The 18797-nt window shown below is 45.5% G+C and overlaps 1 protein-coding gene across 1 annotated transcript in view; it reads right to left on the reverse strand.

The window, feature by feature from the left end:
• LOC111145085 (ADAM metallopeptidase domain 12) overlaps nucleotides 1–18797 on the reverse strand; it is a 319525-nt gene that overhangs the window by 279065 nt on the left and 21663 nt on the right. The window lies entirely within an intron of this gene.

The following is an 18797-nucleotide window of genomic DNA, read 5'->3' on the forward strand; positions in this document are numbered from 1 at the left end:
AAGGTTAGAAGTGATGAATACTCTTGTCAATCCAACCAAACAATTCTGTGACTTAAACAAAAGCTAACTTTTCCCTTCAAGTCCTATGGCATGTCCTGGGTGATGATCGAAGTATATAATTCTGTCCTCAACAAGCAACAAAGATCACACAAGTGGTGACTTTTTAAATGATGAATTAATGCTTTGCTTCAAATCAGCTCTCTCTTAAACATCTCAAGGCTTTAGCTGTATTAAGACTAAATCCATTTACTTAAGTCCCAGTGAATCAGCTCAACACAACGCCAATTCTCCTCCCTGTACTTACAGAGGCTAATTTTATATGCCTCACTGAGTGATTCTATAGACACAATTAATTGGCCAGTTCAGACTGACTAGACTGGTTTATGTAAAAAAATTAAGTCACTCAATAAACTATTATATGATCTTGTTTCTTGGGGTCCTGTCGAACCAGTTAATGTCCCGACACAGGTTCAACTTAGCCCCATTTCCATAAACAGTCCTAATGGAAAGTATAACTTTTTTTCTCTTCTGGACAGCGTATCGCTTTCCTAACAAGTCGGGTAATTTCTCTGGGATTGCTCTCCTATGAGGTCACGTTCCTGCTGTTTGGTGCGACCACAGCCTGTCCCTCAAGGTAAAGGATGGGAGCAGAATCCCTCACATGTTATTCCCATTTCTTCAACCAGGACTCATAATTTTCAGACCTGAGTCATAATAGCACAGTTTTAAGTTACTAAGGAGTTCACATTTATTGGGCACAAATGGTATTGAAATTTTAATCCTAGACATTTTACATTTCCCCAAATACTTTTAAATCCACACCATTTTATCATTCTTGATGTGGAAGTCTGCAGTTATGTTCAGGTTACAAAAGGATTACTCCTTGAGTATTAACTGTCTGACATAGCTGCTCCAGAAAATTCTCAAGCTGGTCGCAAAGCATTTAAAACTCCCAGTTGTTGAGGGACCACGGGAACAGGGATGAGCAGAGAGTTAGGGATATGGCCAATGGCAGAGGAGGTGAGTGGGTCCACTGGCCACGAGGGGCCGGGGCAAAGCGTTGTTGGGGGAGAGGACCATGAGCCACGTGAACAAGCAGAGGAGAGTGTGGGAGGCTCAGGCCTGGGACGAGCTGAGTGTTTTGGGATGAACCCGCATTCGAGTGATGAGGGTTCTAGCCATGTCACCAGAAGGGATGGGTGTGGGTCGTGACATCTGCAGACACTGGTGGAGGGCCTGATAGAAGTGGAAAGAATAGGTATCTGAATGGAAGATGTCAAAGCCCTTCTCCTGGCTGCAGAGAGGGCAGCCACTGGCACAGGGAGATCAGGGTTAGATGAGCCCTGACCACTGGCTTGATTTCACAGCCTTCATTGCACTCCCCAGTAGTGTGACATCACTACAGTGGGGGCTTCAGGGGAAGACATAGGCCAGCACCTGTACCCGCTCTTCCACGGGTCAGCTGCGGGTCTCTCCTCCAGTTGTTCTCCCCCCTGCTTGTTTGTTCACTCATTCACTTACTCATTCAACAACTATGTCTACCTTCTGATGGACACTCTGATGTCTTCCATTCAAAAAGCCCATCCTTTCTGCTTAGGGTCAGTGTGCGCTAATGTCACCTGGGTGGAGACAGCCCCTTTGCCTCCACAGCCAGGACCCTCATCTTGGAAATGCAGCTTAACCCCAGAAGACTCCGTTCTCTCCATCCTGTGTATCTGAGAGAGGGTCCCAGGTAAAGCTGCCATCAAGACTTGCGTTCTTGAATTGGCAGAAAGAGGAATAGCACGACCATTTCAGAGGGCGGTCAGGACTATGAAAGAACAGGGCTATGGGGGCTCAGTGTTAGCCTTGTTCTGCTTCTGTCAATCTGCAGTATCTTCCAAATACAAGATAATAAGAAAAACGAGGTGACAGTAGAGTCAAGGGGAGGGCTACTCTTGATGGAAAGGCCAGGAAAGACCATTACTTGTTGGAGGAGGGGGTGCACATTAGCCCAGATGTGAAGATGAGAACCTTCCAGCCCCACACAGAACCACAGGAAGAATGAGCCAGCAGAGGGACAGCAAGTGCTTTCCTTTTCCATAAAATGAGGCAGAGCATGGGGATGCCAAGAGAAAATAGGCGTGAAGCACAGAGAGCAACATCCACTGGTTTACCAGCATCATTCTCGCCAAGACCCAAGTCTCTTGCTCAGGACTCTCAGTGGGATTCCTATGGTGGAATTTACCAGAAGTTCATGCTGAGCCAGCCATACAGCTCATGCAGAGCCAGACTACGGAAAGCAATTAGCTGAGTGTATCTTAACAGAGAGCAGGTGTGTTCTTCGAATTGGACCAAGAAGGCTTTGAAATACCAGTAACTATGGAATAAGAATTGGAGATCTTCTGAACATTCCCCTAAACCAATGAAAACCACGCCACAGGCCAAGAGTCACCCTGGCCAGTATTTCACTTTTCAAAAGTTGGGTGAAACTGTTAAGAAAGTGATTGCAAACATTTAAAAATGTTCTGTACAAAAACAAACCAATTTGATTCTAAACTGTTCCTGGCAGTTCTGGAAGTTAAATTTCCAACACAAGTGGATTATTCACTTGAGCAGTTAGCCACAAATCCAGTTGTCCAAGGGCTTATTAAATCCAAAACAGGAGCTCTGCCTCACCCACCACTCAGCTGCCACAGGGAAGACGGGATGCTTTCCAGGGGCACTGCAGCCATGCTTCTCAAAGACCTCGGAGATCTTCACCAGCCTCAGACATTGGAAAACAACCTTCACATGCAACTAAACTCGCTTGAGAAGCCACATGTCTTAGAAGGAAGCAGATGGCACTAAGAGGTCCAGGTCTCCTGGGTGAATCCCTAGCAGGACTCTGCCATCAGGGGAGAGGTGTAGCAAGTCCACATCCTTGATTTGGGGGAAGCTGGAGAACCTTTGTGGGGCCTCCTAGATGACAATCAGGCTGCAGCTCCACAAGCCAAAGACAAGGAACGTTCTTAGTCCTCTGAGCCTTTTTCCTCCAAGACTCTTGGTAGTAGAAAATGAGAGTTATTTATTCTCCTGAAGGCAAAATGTTCCAAGAACTGAACACTTCCCTTTTCACCTACATATTCCATCGTCTTAATCCAAAAGAAGTCCTTTTTGGCTGAATTCTTTTTTGTCTAAGAGGCTTTATTTCTGAATAGTCCAAGGAGAATTTCAAGGCAGACTGTGCCAGTACTTGGAGAATGTTGTGCAACCTTTTTAAGAAACTGAGTAACTGCCCTGTTTGCCGAGTACAGTATTTATTATCTACGTACATGGATAATGAAGCTGTCCCTCAGCTTTTTAACTGGTTGCACAATACCACCCCAGCAGTATCTGTAGTCAGAAGACCGTTTCTTATGAGCTCTGCTTATGTATTTATACACTGGTATTTCTTTTAGATGATGCAAATAAAAATTTCATTTGTGCTGCACGGATAGACAGAATCAATTATACATAGCTGTGAGATATCAGAATGTATTTTACTGAGTGATCTTGTTGACAATCCATAAAAGCAGGTCCTGAATGATGTGTACATCTAAGACCTTAGAAGCCCAGGGGAAAAAATATGACCTTATAAAATATACAGTTTGCACACATTTTGTTTTTCCTAGTATTTGGGAATCAACATAACTCAGTTGCCCAAATAAAAAATGTGAATAACTTATATTAGGAAGGAGCTTCTGGCTTTTTTTTTCCTGCTGGGTAACCAGATACATTGCTTGCCATTTTGATAAAATGGTCAGTTTGCTTCAGTCTCATAGTGGGGAAAAAACCATATTAGATAGTTTGGTTTCTAACAAGATTTGCATCCATAACAATGAGCTTTACTTTCCCATGGGAAATGTGTATGTCTATTTTGCTTTTGTCTTTGCCAGAGCTTTTTACCTTTGGACTTGTGACCAGCCAACAGGGAAGGTATAAGACCCAATTCCGCAAGCAAGCAAGAATCTTTGCAGCAATGACTTTACAGTCTTGGAAAAGCCACTAATGAAGACACCTGCCCTGAAGAGATGTAGGATCCCCCCATGAGAGCCCCCCCAGAGCCTGGCTGCTCATGGAAGTCCTGCCTATCCCTGCTCTGGCCAACCCTCCTTTGCCTGTCTTACTAAGAACAACAACATGATGTCCATTGATGGGCATCAGTTATGCACAGGGAGAGACTGACGTGGAGTTCTGGGACAGTGAACAACGGACATCTTGGAGCCACAAGGCCCAGTCCTGGCCTTGAGTCCCCTGATCTACTTGCTCCAAGCCTACCTCTTGGGTTCTGCCTTCTGCAGAACAGGAAGCACATTCTCCCCCTTCCTAATTCTTACAGGGTAGAGGAAGCTCAATGCATTCAAAGAGCTTTCAAAAAGCTTTAATGCATGAAACTAGTTTAGGATATTCGAATCCACTTTCCCAAACTTCTATACAGGGTTCATCTGACCAAACCACACTAATGGTGTGAACGTGACCACGGTCCATCCATCAGTAGAAAATGCCAGGCTTAGGTACTGGTGTGTATCCACTCAGGCCACCCAGTGGGCCACTGTGGAAGCAAACTCTGATGAGATTACTACTCAAGATAAAACTTACACATCACATCTGGAATTTTGGCTTTAAAGGGAAACCAGTATGAACACCTGTGCAGACCTAAGAGAGGAGAACCAATCTGAGGCACTAGAAGTAGGATTAAGATAAATATTCTTCTGAAAATCTAGCTGGGGGGAAAAATTGAGGTAGCCATTATGAACTGTAAACCAATCTGGGGACAAGGCTCTGGAAACTCATAAAGCATTTTCCTTAGCCCACATATGTGAAAGCAAAAGACAATCTTATAGAACTGACCGAACGGCTCCTTATTTCAGGGAAATATGGTTGCAGCGCTCCCATAAAGGATGGATGTGTTTCCTTGGTTCAGATTCCTATTTGCAGTCTTACCAAATAACACTGTCACTCTTTCATTTCATCTGCAGACTCCCCGGGTGGTAATTAGGAATGTGATTTTAAAATGACACAGCTCTGGGATGCTCAAAAGAACCATGGTTAATCTGAAAAAGAGTAACTTCAGAGTGGAAAATCCTGAAAAATACTACTTCGGCCAGATGATCAAGGCAACATGAAGAGCGATGTCATACTGCCTGTGTGTACCTTTCAAAGGATGTGGTAGGAATGACGCTTTACTTCTGCAGCCTTACTCCCCAAAACCCATGGCCCCAGTCTAACCTGAGACAAATGCCAACAGAGCTATGACCTACAGTACACGTGACCAGCAGACTTTGAAATAGGCAAGGTCAAAAACAAGGGCACTCTAAGAAACCCTCGCGACCAAGAGGAGTCCAGGGAGGCAGGACAAATGTCCTTCAGGGTCACATGCTGATGGAATGGAGAAACAGAAAGGGAGATGAGATAAAAAGTAAGGAAATTTGAGTGAAGTATGAACTTTGGTTGAAAAAATGTTAATTTTGGTTTATAAGTTATGATAAAAGTATAATATGAATGTAAGATCTTTAACAACAAGGCAAATTGGGTGTCAGGAATATGGAAACGATCTATATTTTCTTCTCAATTTTCTTATATATCTATAACTGTCCTTTAAAGTCTATTAATAATCACCTTTAAAACTTAATCTGAATCTTGGAGGAGCAATGTCATTGTGGAACAATTCAGTATCCAAAGCTCGGAGATGGCCGGTGACCACGGAGGGCTCCAAACACCCGTAAACTGGAGGGCTTGCCTCTCTCTGCTCTCATCGCTCTTCATTCAGGTGGAAGAAAAGACAGGGTGACGGCAGTCAAGTGCAAAGCATCAAGTAAGTGATACGGTTTTCTAGAGCAGGAAAAGGCAGAGGTGTGTGAGAGCGGTGGATCCCCCAGCAACTGAAAGGCCCCCTACGTGCCCCCAGATACTCTAGAGGACAAAGAAACAACAAATTGCTGTAAACACTTCAACATTTTTGGATGATTGGCTCCAAGGCTCTGGGGGAGTACAGAAGTAAGAAGTTGGTTTAGGAAGGTGACACCAAGTGACAGTCACATAAACAGTTCGATAAAAGGATGTCGAAACAGAACCAGATCCTCTCAGAGCCTAAGGTTTTACTTATCCACACTGGCAGGATGAATTATCAAGACGAAGGAAGGAAGGAGCCACAGTGTCGAGTCAGAAGACACGTCCTGCACCCATCACAGGCCATTTCGGGATGCTCTTGGGCAAGTTCCTCCCGCTCGACACTCTGATTCTTTCTGAGTCCTGGAGGTTATGGGACCGTCACCTACTGCACAAGGCTGGCAGGAGGCCCAAGTGAGATCATGGATGTAAAGTGTCCTTGGGTGTCATTTAGCTTAGATTTTTTAGAATCAGTGTTTGGAAAGAAATACACGAAAATGCTCTTCCAGGTTTTTTCTGAGTGTCAGGGCTATGAATTCATTGTTTTTCTTCTTTATGTTTATATGTATCTCTGATTTTTCTATAATCAGTACATATTGCTTTTGTGATAGATAAACTTTTATGATGAATAAAAAATAAACTTAAAAAAATATCAATCATTTGGACTCATGATAACAAACCAACTGCTTGAATATTTTACTTTCTTACCAGCTTTCCTGGCATCACAGATACCAGACTTGGGCATGCCAGAGGACAGAGCCCATTTGGAAATAAAAGCAATCAAGCACTATGGAACAATTATAATTTTGAAAAGATGTTTTATATGTCATTTCCAAACTCAAAGAAAGCTGGTTATGTCTTCTCGTAAATGTTTCAAATGGATTCATATCCCAAGCATCCATTGTCTCTACTACACAGAAAAGTGATTCTCCATGCCCATAGTGTATCTGTTTGCAGGGAGCAAAATCATTTACAACATTAACTTATTTTTATACCCTTTGCTGGTCAGTGGAAAGTGGAAGCTAATGCAAGGACCATTTTACAAATGGTCAGACTGAATTACGGGATTATATAGGTTATTCTTAATGCTGCCTAATAACGAATGGCAGAATTAATGACAAAACCCAAGTGCTTTGCATTTCAAATACATTCAGTCAATTTGCCCTTCACTACAGGGACCAAGTCCTGCTACAGGAATTCATTTGATTACTCTTGGGGGTTGGAGTCAGATCAGAGTTTTCAGATCAGAATTTACCTTGTAAAAAAATTATATAAGGGGGAAAAATAGAACCAACGATTAAAATCTATACTCCAGGAGCCATTATTGGAAGTTAACAGCAAAAGGACAAGAATAAAAATGAATTTATTTCACTCACTATTATAAATTCAGCAAATGGAAGTACACAACAGTGAGGGAGCGGTCACTTTCCCCTACTAGAAGCTCACACTAGAAGCTCGGTTCTGTCTAATGGCAATCTCTAACATCCTTGGTGCACCATTTGTCACTACTGACCAACCTCTGCTAGTTGGGACAGTGAACAACGAACATCTTGGAGCCACAAGGCCCAGCTCTGGCCTTGAGTCTCCTGATCTACTTGCTCCAAGCCTACCTCTGGGGTTCTGCCTTCTGCAGAACAGGAAGCACATTCTCTCCCTTCCTAATTCTGAACACTGGTTCAGCAGCACTTGACCATCCTCTGACCAGGTCTTGCCTTGTTCCACTCATCCCCCTTTCTCTGACCTTCTCTCCCTGAGGGATTGAACAGTCCCCCAAGTCCCAGCTCGGGGTCATCTTCCCTCTGTACTCTGACTGTCCCATTAGCATTAAGCTGATGTTGCCCAAATCAATATTTTCCCATCTGGCCCACTCACCCAAGAGCAGTCTATATTACAATACCTACTGGGCATTTTAATTCCTATGTCTTGTCACCACGATCACCTCAGACTCAGCATGTGCAAAAATCAAAGGTTTCATTCCATTCCCCAGTCAGACAACAGAGCATTCTGTATCACACTTGTCTTGCTAATGCCACCACCATTCCCTGATCCTTAAGTCACATGGCCGCTTGGCTGGGTGATCTGACACAGTCCTTGTCTTATGGCCCATGGTCAACAGCTCCAAGGAGCTTTTAGCGGTGCTTTGTTTTTGTCTCCTGTTTTCTGAAAACTCTCCTATTTCTTAAGTGGATCCTTCTCTATAGCCTCAGAACCTGCAGGTTCTCCCTCTTCCAGTCTTCAAGGAGGGGTCCATCTGAGAAGAGCAAAACCCTACAGCATTGTTGTCCATCAAGAGAACATAGTGTAAATGTCCTAAGGCTACAGTGAGTGTGGCGGTCAGTATGGTTACAGTGAAGTCAGTGACTGGGACGGAGATTGCTGTGGGCAGAAGCACGGGGGGTAAACAAGGCCTGGCTCATGGCACATCTCCAAGGCAGAGTCTGGCTGTGGAGTGCAGTGGGAAGACATTCTAGAGTGGGGTCGTAGGCAGAGTAAATCATCCGTATTAGAAACATTCTCTGTATGAGAGCGGAGAGTATGAAGGCTGGAGAATAATGGAAAAACGAGAACCATTCATAGGCCCAAAATGCAGTGTTGCATTAGAACGTTGTCTATTTCTTAATTTTAAAATATGCTGATATGCCTTAAACTGTAGTTGTAGATCACTGTCATTTTGCTGTTTGAAAATAACCAATGTGTTTCTAAAAGTGTTGTGTAATCTACTTTTGGTGTTAATGCAGAATTGTTGTATGTGTAAGCTGCATGTCAGACACTTGTCTTTTTTAAAAACTAAAATAATTGTACTGAAAAAGATGATTGATTATCATAGGTGACATAATCAATAAGCACGTATCGATCACAATGGTGATCACTAACTGAACGACAGCTACACACCAAGCCCCACTCAAACTCTTTGAATCTTTAACTTGTTTAAACTTCACTATACCCCACGAAGTTTATCTTCATTTAATACATGACAAAAGAGGCCCAGAGAAATCCAGCCCACGACCAAGCAAATCAAGAAGCCAGGAGGCCAGTCCCCATAGCTAAGTTCTTGGGTCTGTGCTCCAGCCGTATTGCACGATACAGGAACAGTCCCTCGGGCCTGGAGATGCTTGGAGTAAGACTGAATCCTTCCCTGTGTCCTAAGCTCCTAGAACTCCATCCCCTGGCTGCCTCGTCTTACTCATTCTATTGTCAGTCCCCACCTCTCTACCCCTCAATCTAAAATCACAAGAAGTAGGACCTTGTCTATCAAATTCACTGTTAGAGCCTCATGTGTTAACATGTATTTATTTAGTGAATTATTACCAAACAAATGAAAAGTTCCCACAGCCTTGTTGTGATCATAATGACATAAGGGAGGGAGCCGGGGCTTGGTTCTCAGCGCGGAGGTTCTGAGAGGTGATTTTTAGCTCTCTGGCAGGTAGGTGCACAGAACAAACCCACATGTGTCTTATTTATAAGCCAGGAGCCCATTTACTTATTTTTAATGAGAAAGAACTGGCAAGTCAACCAGAACCCTCCTCTAAAGCATTTTGCTCATTATCTTCCCAGCAGGAACTCTTGCTTGAAAAGCCAAATTAAGATCAGAACAGAGAACTGAGGGACCGTAATAGAAACTGTGATCATGAAAGCCCAGCATTTCCTTTTCCACTCAAGAGTATGTACCTGCCACGCTCGCAGAGGTAGAGCTGGACCTCAGCAGGTGTGCTGCACACCCAAAGGAAGCAGGCGTAGGCTGATTACTTGAGCTTGACTCTATGGACTCCAGGAGCCCCTGAAGGCTAGCTCCCAAACCTTGTAGCTCGTAGTGTAGAGGACTCTCCTGCCACCATTTGGACACATCGCCTTCTTTACGAGAAAAACCCACTTTGAGTCTTAACTCAGATAACAGTTTATGGACATGATACCCCATGTGTGTTTATGCAGAAATATATTCAGAATTCCAGAATGCAACACCAGGGGCATAACCTATGCCTCACGCCCCTACTACAGAGCATTTCCTCCCCCTTCTCTACCTGCCGGGACACTCAACTGTGGGGACTTCTGTGGCTCTGGCGGGTTGGGGGTGGGAACGGGGCAAGACTGGGGGCTTGGCTTCAAGGTGGTACCTGGAGGAAGTCAGGATGGGGGATAATGGGAATTAGCTAGGGCACACCTGCCCAGGGGAAAGCGTGGCTCTCCGGAGGCAGGGCAGGGAGTATTTTACAACGATTACTATTCTATGTGTTGACTTTGCTGGTTGAATTGGAGGGACCCCAATGGGAATCCTAACATCAATAGTCCAATAGGACAAACAAAACTATTATGACACAGGGTTAGAGTCCTGTGTTCAGAGATGTTTCACTTCTCTGAGATTTGATAAATATTTACTAGGTACACAGAATGACTTGGGAGCACTTTTAGTAACTTCAATTAGAAATACTTTCATTCTCAGTTTTTGTCCAGGTTAGGAACTTTTAAACAATTTCCTCACAATAATACAAATCTTTATTCTGATCTAGTCCCATGAGACAACAGAACTGGCCAATACTGTACTAGCCAACAAGCATCTTACCAGAGCAAGTGCTTTTGTGGGCCGAGTGTCATTGCCCTGCTTTAAAATTCATGCTAGCGCTGCATTAATTGTTTTAAATGGATTCTTAATCTTCTATAAAATTAACGCTGATAAGCCGTCCAAGCGCCATCGCTGTGAGGGGGCCACAGTCACTACCCAGGAGCTTGCCCCGTCTTTCCCTCTCCCGGCTGGTCACACAGGGGAACCCAGTGGCATCCACAAGAGGAGGCATGAGGCTCCATGGCCTTCCTGCTCTATGGAATGTTGGGGGCAGGGGAGAAAGGGCAGGAAGTGGGCTGGGCCCCCTCCTGCCCTTTGCTGAATATGAAGCATGACTGTTTTCTGTCCATTCAGCAGGACCAGGCTCTGGCAGGTCAACATCTCAGTAGCCAATCATAGCCAAAAGTTCTCAGTAGCCAAAAGTTCTTTAAAAGCCCTCTCAAAAATATCTGAGTATTTGTGGGATGCCTGGATGGCTCAGTGGACTGGACATCCGACTCTTGATTTCAGTTTAGGTCATGACCTCAGACTCCTGGGACAGAGCCCCATGTTGAGCTCCCTGCTCAGTGGGAATCTTCTTGTCCCTCTCCCGCTGCCCCCACCCACTCTCTCTCTCTCAAATAAATAAATAAAATTTGAGCATTTGTAAAGAAAAAAAGACTCACACATTTCCTTGTTGTTTTAGTGTGCATTTGTCCCTGAAGTTAAACTTTTTCATATTTGTATCAGTCATTTTCATTTCTTAATTCAGTGATTATGATTCCCTATCTCTTGTCCATTTTTGACTGTTTGAATTTATTTCTATGAAATGTTATGTGCTAAGAATATTAAACAGGCTTATTTCTAAAATGAACAAGCCACCAAACAACACCTGGGTCAACCAGCATCTTCCCCAAGAGTGGAGGTGTCTGTCCCCTCCACTGGGGGATCCCCCCTCTGTGGCTCAGGAGAGGCCAGGAGGTGGTGTAGGGATCCACGTGGCTCAAGACCACAGGGTCCCCGGGGACCCTTCTAACACACAGAACAGAGTACACGAAAGTTAACCCCTGGGAGAGCCAAGGAGACCATAGGAGATGACTTGTGGAGAGAAAGACTTTGACTTAACACTTAGTCCGTGGCTGAGCTCCATCTGAAGTAGCCATTTGGGAGGGAAGAAAGGAAGGGAAGCGAGCTGCTCTGAGGGTCCGCTTCCCGTCAGCTTCCACGCTGCGGTTTCCCCCTTCATTCAGACTCGCTTCTGCCCTCAGAGAGCACGAGGTCCCGTGAAGAAGGCTGGGAAGCTGAGCGCCTGCGAGAGCGATCTGAGTTGAAGCGGGAAATGAGCTGCAGTTGACATGGTCCAGGATGTGGCAGGCTTCAGACAGGTACACTCAGGGCACTCACATGCGCGGGGAGGGAGGGAGGCAAGGACCATGTCCCAGGTGTGCCTGGGCTGCAGAGGGGGGACCTGTGAGGACGTGGATGTCTCTCAGGAGAAAAAGATGCTACCTCGGGTCCAGTCGCCAGTGCAGCCGATGTGCTCTATTGGTCCGCTCTTAGACTTTGTTCTAACAGACATTCTGATGTTTATGCTATGGACAGACAAACGCTTCTTCCATCTCTCTTCCCCTTGGAATTTCAAACTCACAAAACCTTCATCACTGAGGAATTTTCTTTGACAGTCTCTGTTTATGAGAACAGACAATAAATCAGGATCCGTGTAGGGCTGCCAGACGTAGGAAACAAAACCATGACGTCCAGCCCAATCTGAATCTCAGATAAACAACAAGGGGTCTTCAACAGAAGGCCGTCCCCTGCAATATTAGGCGACCGTGATGGGAAATTCAGACTGAGCTGGGTATCCTCTGTTTTATCTGGCAGCTTCAGATCCAGGTTCCTCGAATAGTTCGCTGGCCCACAAAGCCAAAACATTTCAGTCAATTCATAGGAGCACATTCTAGCTTCGGAACTTGAGGTGACCATGAGAATGCCTGGAACGTCCTTATTCTCCATCAAGTCAGAGTGGGCGACCATATTTACTGCGGCACAGAACTGGGACCAAGTAACCCAGGTGACATATTTCAAAGGGGAAAGAGAGATGGGACGCTCACTCAAGAGCCCACCTCTTCAGTAACTGGATCCTCTTAATCTCGAAGCTCGTGTAACCCAGCTGCTGGGAGACAAAATCTATACACAATAAAGAGTTTCATTCAGGGGTCCACATGACTCCATCCATTACCGAAGCACATGTTTGGCACGGACTGAAAGCCAAAAGCAGTCTAACAAATATTTCAAAACTGAATTTATATCTTTCTAACACATGGTTTATATACGGATGTAATACCTAGAGAGCTTTTCAGTTCTCAGATCATATCCTGGCTAAACTACAAATAATGTCTGCAGCAGACCACAATACCAAAATTATTTGCTTTTTAAATATGTTAAAGAAAGCTAAGTGTATGAGGGGCGGCCGCCAGAGATGCCTGCTTTAGTATGCAATCGTTAGAAGGGAGCAGAATCCACACACATGCACAGTAAGCTAAATATTTGCGTAATTCCTTACACAAAGAGGGAGCTGCTCTCTGAAGCTCCAACTTCGGGATGAAACTTACCAAGGACGCTTAGCTCATGTTTTAAAAGTTCTGAGTATGCGCTCCCTCTAGGAAAACGCTTGAAGGTCTCCTCTGTAACAGGGCACGTGGGGTGTTTGCTCCTGCTGTCCCAAGGCAGAAAGACTTAGCATAATGGCTTTCCAGGCAGGAGAGTGAGCTCAGGCATACTGGCCGGCCCTAAGTGGCTTTTCCTTATGACCAATTTCTAGATAGAACTGAAAACGACGGAAAGACAAATATTTTGTTTTTCAGCATCAAACAGCCACATGTTTGTAGACTTTCTTGTCTTCATCATTTTCAGTTTTCCTCCACCTGTGTGGTAGCTGGAGACACAGCTTCCATCCATCGGGCAGCAGACCCTATTCGCCACTGGCTGGTCAGGGTGTTCTTGTAAATACTCCAATACCCTCTCTGCTCCCAAGAGTAAAGTGGAAACACGGAAACTGTCAGCAAGCACAGTCCCCACGCCGGCACCTGCTGAAATTCTCCTAACTTTTCCCACAGATTGCTTTCTGATGAGGGCTGGGTGGGGAGCAAGGAAGTCATCACATTGATTTTCTGGGGAAATGATACAATTTATGTTTTTTAACTTGACAGTATTAGCAGAAATCAGAGCCACGGGGAGAGAAACGCTCCTCCCGAACACGCGGGCGCGCATACGCACACACGTTGGCATGCGCGCACCCTAGGGCTCTAGAGGGCAGACTCTGAGAGAGGGAGGGGGGACAGGGACAGCTGCTTGCGGGGTCATCCCCACCACGAGGCTCATCTGGCCCCACAAGGTGACCAGAATTTTAGGAAGCTGCTTCCCCAGGGCCTGACCGTGTGCATTTCTTGGAGGACATCGCTCGGTGGCTTGGGTGCAGGAAGGAGGGAGCGTCCTTGGTGGCAGTTTGATAGCCAACAACTCCCAAGAGCTCACAAAGTGCTTTACCCAACACAGACTGCCATGGTGGGTTGTACGCACCCTGTTCTCCCCACGTGCAGGAATGGGAACAGGATGGGTGGGAAGTGAGCCCTGGAGAGGCCAGGTGCCTTGCCAGAGCTCAACCCCTGGCAGGTGGCAGAGGACTGGCTCAAATCTGGGGCTTCACCTGCCTTGGCCACCTAAGACTCAGCGTCTCTTGACACCACTCTCCCCCTCTCAGGTGCATCCTGAGGTCCAGGCCCCACTCAGCAGAAGCTGGTGCCAGGCAACCTGAGCCCCCTGACCCCTCAGCCTGTCCCCTGGTCTCCCTTCCAGTTTCAGGTTTCCTGCATGACACAGACCTCATCAAATGTGGCCCAGTTATAACCAGTGCTCCTGCCAGCTCTACCCTCTACCAGCCTCATCCAAGTTACCAGGCTCTCCAAATTGATGCCCCGGCCAGTTCTCTCCCTCTCTAGAAATTACTCTGCTCCCTCGAGGTACAACAGATCCCTGTCCCACCCAGAGAGCTGCCCAGAGCCTCCCAAGAGCCCCCCTCCCCCCCAGGCACTGTGTATAGTCTTCCTGATGTGGAACCTCATGCCACAGCCTGTGGTCATCACCGGGCCATATGGGAGATGACCTCTTAACAGAAGCTTTTACTCTGAGCCCCAACTCCCAACCCCCAGGACCCACCACATGCTAAATAAGTGTGCTGAACAGATATGATAGAAGGGATGAGGTCCAGAAGTTGCCAAGTGAGATGTATGAAAATGGCCTGGCTAACAGTTTGGGTCCAGAGGGAAAATGCCAACCTCCTCATCAACAAGAAAACATCTCCATCTGTGGACTGCTTTCCCAGCATCCTCTCTTCTAATGGGGGCACTGAGCACCCTAGGGGCATTAGTTGGTTTCAGGTGTTGTCCATGTGTCCCATGATTCAGGCCTTAACCCTCACCTGGTCTTTGAACTCATACCTAAGAGTGGATGGTTGAAAGCACACACAGGTCACTGGAAGGCTCTGGTCCTTCTCCCCTCTCCTCTAGATAAAGGGTCACCAAATTATTCTGGGATCTTCACTGAAGGAACTCAGACCTCGAGGGTCTCAGCACCCTGGCACATTAGCACCACTTCTGGCTGGGGGCAAGATGCTCTTAGACAGGACACTGATCACAGGGGACACGGTATTCCCTTCCCAGACCCCTTCCAAGTCTTTTAATTGGAGCAGCATCTGTTTGGTATAATAGACCTAACACTGCCCCATCCTTCTGCTGACCACCCTTCTGCATAAAGGGAGCAGGGCTCTCGCTCACGGACATTGACAGGTGCCAGTGGCTGGGAACAATGTAATCACCCTGCTGTGTTTTCCTTCTATTTGTTTCTATACTCTTTGTGACAAGTGACACTGGCCTTCCATTTATAATATGGAAGTACACTTTCCTCCTTAAATAAATTGAAGTAGAATGTGTATATATTGACTTAAAGGAAAATGTAAGATAAATTAAGAAAAGATGTTACTTAAGTAAATGATAGCACAGGTGACATCCACATTTGAAAAAGTCATGGAGGTGTCAATGCCAAGTTGGGAAACTTGGTAGTGCATGGACGCTTAGACCACAGCTGGTCCACACTGCTATATGCTGGATTACTGAAGCGGCTCAATAAAGAAGCAGGCCCTGACCCCAGCAGAGATGAGATCCTAATTCAGGGTATAGTACCAAGTGGGGTGTGAATCTAAGTTCGTAACAAGCTCCGTGGATGATTCCAATGCAGGCCATCTGGTAGACCAGCAGTCTCAGAGACCCTGGCTTTGAATCAATAATCCTTGACCACCACTCTAAAATCAAAACATAAAGTCTCCTCTTATGATAGGAATGTCCCTATTTGGTAATCTCTACTATGATCAAAGCTGGCTTTGTTCTACTACTCCAGAACATCTATCTTTTCATCCATGAGACACTCGAGCATATCCTACACACACGATACAGCCCATAGATTGAAAGGGAATTACCACCCACTCCCTATGTTCACATGGAAGCGATACCTAATAAGTAGAGAAGTATGAGACATAAACTCCAACACCAATGAGCTCACAACATCATGAGGCCATTACTGAATCTGCCAGCCTTTACAGAGCACCAGCCATGTTGCAAGCCCTTGGGGATGAGAGTCAAAGGCCACAAGTCCAACTCTGAAAGACTTCACAGTATGCAGTGGAGCAGACAATGGTGTCAGAACAAGATGGCGGAGCACCCAGGGACAATGCCTACCACAACCTGAAGAAAAGAACTGGAGGTAGAGGTGGGAGGACAGTAGTCAAGGAGCTGTCCCAAGGGACAGAGGATCACAGGCACAAAGGGGGTAGCATGCAGAACAGCATCCAGGGCTGAGAAAGCAACATATGTAGTAAGTAGTCACATGGATGATGAAACGGGGCAGGCACTGTGGTTACCTTAGCATGTCATGCTTTTCACTTCATCTGTAGAGGACCTCAACCTGTTTACTAAAGAACCAAGTTCTAGGAGGGCCTCTGGTAGCTAAATGAACTGAACAGGATATGCCTGAGTTCTAAAGCTAACCAATGCTTGAATGGACAAAGGTAATGGAACCCAGCTCTAGCCCGACCCTGCTCATATATCTTTTCGGAGATTTCATAACGTACCCAGAGTTCCTAAAAAGATTGGGAAACTGCCTTCTGTGACAGTTGATTGCTCTGGGCCACCAGCCCTAGGCTTCCAGATGCCCTTACTTGGGAATCACACTCCCCAGGGATAAGGTCCCTTTGCAAGTCTACAGAATATTGTTAAGCCCAGCCAGGGGACTCACATGCACAGCACATTCTGCATGCCTAAATGTAGTATCAAAGGAAGGTAGTCTGTGTAAATCTGAGATGACATATTTTAAATAATTTTTATACTGATTAAAAAAAAAAAAAACCTTCTTTAAAAGAAAAAGATGTCTGGGGCGTCCGGCTGGCTCAGTCGGCGGAGCATGCGGCTCTTGATCCTGGGGTCATGGGTTTGAGCCCCAGGTTGGGGACAGAGATTAAATAAATGTTTTTTAAAAAGATATGCATGTATGTACTTATTTTCTATTGATACTTCATCTGTGCCTCCATGAAATCCTGCTCCTTCCCTAGTCTGTAGTCCTCTTTGGACAAGTCATTTGACCTTTTCAGCCTCATCAGAAAAATGACAGATTTATGGATTGTCCCTACCACTTTTTGAAGTCCCAAGAATATAGTATTGTGGTTTTAGGAGTCAATTTTATTAAAGGAAAATCCCCAGAGTGTGTCCCATCGTAAGGCTGGTTTATTGCACTTGCCTCCTGCTCTCCATCGACCTTTGGATTTTGAGTAACTAAGTGGTTCTTTGTTCTGGGAGGAGGGCAGAAGAGGATTCAGGAGGGACTGCACACACACATTGTCTCAGGCATACAGGAGGCACTCCCTGAGCATCTGGGGAGGGGATGGTGGAAAGGGTAGTGGCCATAAACTGGGTGAGTTTCTAGTTTTGCGTGCATCTCTGAAATCCCGTATTCTGTGCACCTTACTAGCACTGATACATGCAAATAACATTCCAGTTTAAATTACTTTTTTTAAAAGTAGGTTCTTAATGGAAAAAAATCGCTTAATGCTGAAAACAAACTGGTTGGCTATTTAAAAAAAAAGCTCTGTGGGAGGAGTCTCTGGGGGAGAAAATTACTCAGCACGTCCAAGTCTTCTAACATGTTTATTTGTGAAGTGAGTGGCATAGAACCAACAGAGGCAAGATCTCCAATCACGATTGATAAGACATTTTGCTTTTTAGTGGAATATTCAAAAAAGATAGTCAATCAGTGAAATTTTAAATCACTCTTCATTTTGGGGTGGTGGAACCATGAGGAGATGGAAGTTTTTCACATATTTATATTAAAACTTGCACTGGTCTGGGGTCCCTGGGTGGCTCAGTCAGTTAAGCGTCTGCCTTTGGCTCAGGTCATGATCTTGGGGTCCTGGGATTGAGCCCCAAGTCCCGTGCCAGGTTCCCCACTCAGTGGGGAGTCTGCTTCTTCCTCTCCCTCTGCACCCCTCCCCTCCCCTGTTCATGTATGCTTCCTCTTTCTCTGTCAAATAAATAAAACGGAAAAAAAAAAAAAAAACTTGCACTGGTCTTGGAATTCACATTCAGAGAAAATTTGCCCCACGGAGATCTGAGGTCAATCTTCAAACAGAAATTCTCTGCAGAAAAAGGAACTACTTTTAGATAGAAAATGTTTTAAATTCTGTCTAATGAATATTACACATCAAAATAGAAGGGAGAGAGCCAAAAATTTGCTAAAAAGCAAATGTATAGTTTTAAGTGTGTTTATTATCAAAAGATAGGAACATAAATGAGCTAGCCAAAAAAAAAAAAAAAGCTAACTGTGAAAAATAAGAGGAAGGAGTAAAAAATTAAAAGTAGAAATTACTAAATTAGAAGCCATAAATCAAAGCAATAGATTCAATGACTAAATCCAAGGCTTAATTCTTCCACACACACACACACACACACACACGCACGCACGCACACGCACACAGTCCAAGGCCGGACGCAGGAAACTTGAGGATTTGGGCTGGTTGCTGGGATGGCCCTGACGCTTTACTTCCTCCGTCTGAGCCCCGTGAGCCGCTCGCTTCAGGGGAGAGATTTAGCTCAGCAGCTCCTCTTGCCAAGCCCACGTGCCTCCATTCTGGGTTTGGCTAGAGGGTCAGACCCAAGTGGAGGCTAGAACTGGGCCTGAGCGTTCGAGATTGTCAGCCCTTGTGCCTCTCCCGGCCCCACAAGATGGTGCCTGGGCTAGCCTGCTGGAGGGATGGCAGAGACTCGGCGCA

Source organism: Enhydra lutris, unplaced genomic scaffold (genome assembly GCF_002288905.1).
Source record: "Enhydra lutris kenyoni isolate GAN:26980312 unplaced genomic scaffold, ASM228890v2 scaffoldscaffold12, whole genome shotgun sequence".
Classification (NCBI taxonomy): Eukaryota; Metazoa; Chordata; class Mammalia; order Carnivora; family Mustelidae; genus Enhydra; species Enhydra lutris.